The sequence below is a fragment of the Myotis brandtii genome, unplaced genomic scaffold (assembly GCF_000412655.1).
Source record: "Myotis brandtii unplaced genomic scaffold, ASM41265v1 scaffold782, whole genome shotgun sequence".
NCBI lineage: Eukaryota > Metazoa > Chordata > Mammalia > Chiroptera > Vespertilionidae > Myotis > Myotis brandtii.
The window spans coordinates 3,009,335-3,014,735 of NW_005371138.1; positions in this window are offsets into that span (position 1 = coordinate 3,009,335).

The window sequence follows — 5,401 nt, forward strand, 5'->3', positions numbered from 1 at the left end:
GGCCCTACTCTGTGAGTGACAGGGGGGGGCTCCTCAACCCCCTGATTCGCCCTGCTCTGTGCGTGACAGGGGGTGGCGCCGCAACCTCCCCATCGACCCTGCCTTGAGTGTGACAGGGGACGGTGCCCCAACCCCCGAATCGGCCCTACCCTGAGCGTGACTGAGGGTGGCATCGCAACCTCCCAATCCGCCCTGCTCTGTGCATGACAGGGGGCGGCGCCCCAACTCCCCAATCAGCCCTGCTCTGAGCCCAACCAGGGGCTGCACCTAGGGATTGGGCCTGCCCTCTGCCACCCAGGAGCAGGCCTAAGCCAGCAGGTTGTTATCTCCTGAGGGGTCCCAGACTGCGAGAGGGCACAGGCCAGGCTGAGGGACCCCCCTCCCCCCCGAGTGCACAAATTTTTGTGCACCGGGCCTCTAGTCCTGTATAATAAAAGGCTAATATGCAAATTGTCTCCTCAGGAGTTCGGCCGACTGGAAGTTCAACCGTTTGCTATGATGTGTGCTGACCACCAGGGGGTGGCACGGAATGAAGGAAGGCCCCAGCCAGCAGCCTGAAGGCCCCAGTCGGCCCTTATCGCCGGCCAGGCCTAGGGACCCTACTTGTGCACGAATTTTGTGCATTGGGCCTCTAGTCAATGATAAGAGCGAATCACTGATGGGCTGCCTTCTGCATGCCCCATACTGAGGATCAAGCCCACAGCTCAGACATGTGCCCTGACCAGGAAGCTTCTTAGGCTTACACTGGGGATTAAGCCTGCAACCAGGTCATGTGCCCTGACTGAAATCAAACTGGCAACCTTTCGGTGTATGCAACTTCTTGGTGTATGTAACCTCAGTGTATGGGATGACGCTCAACCAACTGAGCCACACTGGCTAGGAAGGTCCCTAATTTAAGTTCTTTAAGAGAGAGGTACATGTTTTTGGTGAGCCTACAGGGTGTTGATTGCCTTCAGCTCAAAATAATTCACATGCCAAAGTGGCAAATTCTGGGGTGGCCTGTTCTAAATCCCTCCTCTAAAACTTCTTGAGACGTTTCACTTTCCAGAAGTTTTAGTACACTATTGATATTAAAGCTTAATTTTAAAAAACTTCTAATAAATTCATTCAATCTTATCCAGCTTGATCACATATAAAATTTCCTCTCTCAAGATTCCTTTTCATAAACTTTCTGTGTCTCTTTTAGTTGGTCTCTTATTCTCTTACCCAATTCAGAAATAATCAGGATAAAAATCACTTTATTTCCCTAATGAAACACATCTCCATATCTCATACCTTTTTTTTTTTCAAGCCAAAATATATCTTATTTTTTGGGTATATATAGTTGTTTTTCCTATTATCATTGATTTTTGTAGCTTTAATTACATATATTAAAATTCTTAAATTTTTTTTAACTACCAGAACATTAAACAAGTTTAGTTCAGATGTCATAGCAATGTTAAAATCAACAAGTTTAATTCTTTTTTTAAAATTTTTTTATTTCTTCCCTGGGGAGATTGGAGTAGTTTTCTCAGCCTGAGAGGGTGATAATTTTCTCACTTAAATCAAATTTATTATAGACATAAATGGAGTTTACTTGGAGAATAATTTAGTTTCTCAAGACAACTGGAAAAACACACACACAAACACCTATTAGCTGTGGGAGACACGGCTCCAAGCAGCTGGCATTTTTATAGTACTTTGGAGCTAACAGCAATGGGGCCAGAAAGGAACTTGGCTCCCTAGCTCTTGGGCAAGGCCTGGGAATCTTTATTTCTTTCTGGGAGTTGCAAGAGGGGATGCATCCTTGGGTTACAGAGAAAATAGTTAAGAGAATGATAAAAAAAAATATATGAGGTTTTGATCCTTAGGTTTTGACTTGGGTTATCTGGACTGCAGAATTATAAAATTATGACATTAAAAGCTAGAAGGGACTTAAAAATTGTCTGGATCAAATATCCCCATTTTATAAGTTAACTGGAACCCATGGGGCAGAGACATGTCTGAATTCATATGCATACATATACACTCACAAACACACCTTATAGTTTTGGAATCATAGATACAGTATCATCAAGCTAAACCCTTGTAAAACATCGTATCAAACCTCCCTCATGATATAAATGGAGACCCAGAGCATATAGAGGAGAAAGGATCAACCCAAGGTCACACAGGTAGTCAGTGATGAGGTAGAGAATTGAGACACAGAGCAGGAGGTATTTGGAAACTTCTTGAAGCATAAAGTTGGGGATGAAAGCAAAAGTGGAGCATATTTGGTACCAGGGGCTTAGTAGGTAGACCACCCAAATAGTATATGTGTACTCTCTCTCAACAAGTTTAATTCTTAACAGCACCAAGTAAACTTAGTCATTTAAGTATTTTTAAAGTTATTCCCTCCAAAAAACGGAGGGAGCTTTTCTTTTTCACCCCACATACCATGGTTTCCCAATAGCTCTGTTTTTTGGAGGACTTTCAATAAATTAGTAAACTGCTTTGGGGATATTTTAGAACTTCTTTCCCCAAATAAAAATGAATCTGGACAAATTATATACTGCATTGATTTCTCTGCAGATTCTTTTCCTTAGAACCTAAATGCAACTGCCATAGGGTGTAATTTCACCCCACAGTAAAAACTATCTGTACTGAAAAATATGATGGAATCATATTCTGCAATCATCTAGTTAATAACATTGTTTTAGCTTAATGATAATTTTTTTAATCATATTTCAAAATAACCAACTCAACATGGGACATTATTTCAGTCTTTACTGACTCAGGTATATGAACGAGTACTCAGCTCTTCTATATCTTCCTCTTCCATAAGTGGATGGAATTATTTAATACAAGTTTGATGTAAACAATGAACTCTTTACAAAAATTTACAATTTAGGTTAAAGTCATTGACTAGTGAGGAAAAAGAAACACTATAATGAGAGGGAGCCTACGTCCTCAATTCAAAATCTAATATTTTTGTTCCTCCTTCAATAACATGTACTTAATTGTCATAAGGCAGCTATCTATGTGTTCAATAAACACATTTAGGAACACATTCATAGGACTGATTAGAAAGTCCAGATGAAATGGTTATAGAAGTAGAGGCAGTGTCATTTCAGAAAACTCATTTATATATCAAAATCTATTTGATATCTGGAAGTTTACAAAAATGCTGAATTCTTCAAAGTAATAATAAAATTATTATTACTTCTATAACTCAAGCACTCTTCTCTTGGCAAGAGCAAGTTGAAGCTTAGCCCATGAAGGTAAAGGTGCTTAATGATGAACTTTTCTTCTAAGCTTAGATTTAGACTGAATATACCCAAGAAATCAGCATCGTCTTTCTACGTTAGAACCCTATAAAGTTCATCAACTATCTTCCTTTTCTGCATTATTCTTGGCACTCAATTTAGACTGCTGAAGTCTATTGTACTTTGTACTTTCACATACAATTCTTAACCTTTAAAACCCTTAATTTCTAGTGAAAACTAAGAAGTAAGCAACCGTGAACTGTCTGTTACATAAGTATTATTTTAGATTGACAAATTTATGAAAACATTTCATAATTTCTAAAATTACTACCATAATATGATAATGTAAAAGACTGTAAAAATTGCATCCAAACTGCTTCTGGCATATGGAATAAATTAAATTTATCTACTTTGATGGCAAAAGCTTTTTCTTATTAGTTTTTGTGGAGAAAACTATTAAGATTTATTTGTATTTGTCCTTGGGGTCAGAGAAGCCATTTGTGCAAACAACAACAACAACAACAACAAAAACAACAACAAAAAACCCCACAACCCTTTTGGCTTTCTTTTCCCCCCTTCAGCCTTAGGAGCAGGGGATGATAAATGTAGGTGGGCTTTGAAGTGCTTCTACAGCTGTATATCTGGTTTTGCAAAGATTTATAAGATAAGAACAACTACACTCAAAACCATAACTTAAGTAACATCATTGGTTGATCTATCTGTCTAACTACTAGTACATCTTCCTAATTTGCATATTTTCCTCTAGGTACCTAGTTTTATTTTAGCTTGAGGAGGAGGCTCAAAGACTCCACATACATGAGAGGTTCAGGGACAGAAAGTTAATTGAGGTATATATGACATTCTGAGCTAAGGATGAGGCCAGGTGTCTTGAGGGCTTCAAGTGGTCATTACAGGATAATAAGAAGAGCAGATGTTTAGAAATTAAAAGTTTGCCCTGCCCTATAGGTAGATCATAAAAAGGTATTTCTGGCAATAACTCTTATATGGGCAAGGTCCCTAATTTACATTCATTATGGGAGAGCTTAAAGTTTCTCATGAGCCTGCAGGGTCTTTATTGCCCTCAGCTCAAAATAATCCACATGCCAAAGGGGCCTCTTCTGAACCCTTACACTTTCCTACACATGTTGGGCTTGGAAGGAGCCTTAGAGATCATCCACTCACATATGAGGAAGTCAAGGAATGAGAGAGGAAATGATTCACCCAATCACACAGATGAAGTGACAAAACTGGGACTAGATCCCAGTCTACGTGACTGCCTATCAAGTCACCCATGTAATTCCCATGATTCTGAACAGTTTCAAATGTGCCTGTGTACCTGTGGTCTGTGTAATATCAACATTAAATCTGCTTAAGTTGTATTTTTGGCAAAGTTAGTTCGCATTCCTTTGGGTCCATAAGTATGCTCAGCTTTGCCTGTCCATCCATCATTTCCGGTGTGTTCTTCTATGTATTACAGCTGTGTGCAGCCTATATGTGCCTCTGTTTTAAGATGAAGGATGTGTGTCAACCTGCAGTTGTTGGTTTTGTGTCTATGTGATTGCTGATGCCTAAGGGCAATTGTGATTCTGTAGCTGCTTGTGTGTATGTTAGGATGAGGGGTCCATGGGCTGCTGTGTACCTACTTACGTGCCTCTTTTCATGTTGAGAGTTGCATGTCTGCTGACCACTGCGTGTCCATCTGGATGTGTGTTTGCACACAGTAAAGGATGTGGGTTTAACTGTGTCCACGTGGACTGCATGTTGCAAGGTTGAGTGGAACCTGTCTTTTTCTTTTATCCCCGGATTATGAGAAAATGTGCGTGAGAAAATGTGTGTCCAGGACAGGAATGTTTGTGTCTCACAGAAGCTCGGTCCTCCCCCAAGAACTGGGGTTACGTCTAGTTCAGGGATGCTTTGGCATTGCTTTCCCTGGAGGCCTGGCCTCCCCCCGCCGCGTCCCGGGAGCAAAAGCCCTTGGGAACTGGGGCGGGGGTGAGGCGGGGTGAGAGGGGGGATTTATTCGCAGCCTAGCCCCGCCCCCCCCACTCCGGCCATCCCATTGGCTCAGTCCGCGGTGACGTCGCGGGGATCGCAGACAGAACCCCCGGCGCCCGGAGCGCGGGAGGTATTGTCCGCCCCCCGTCGCTTCCTCACCTGGCCCCCGGCGCGTCTTTATC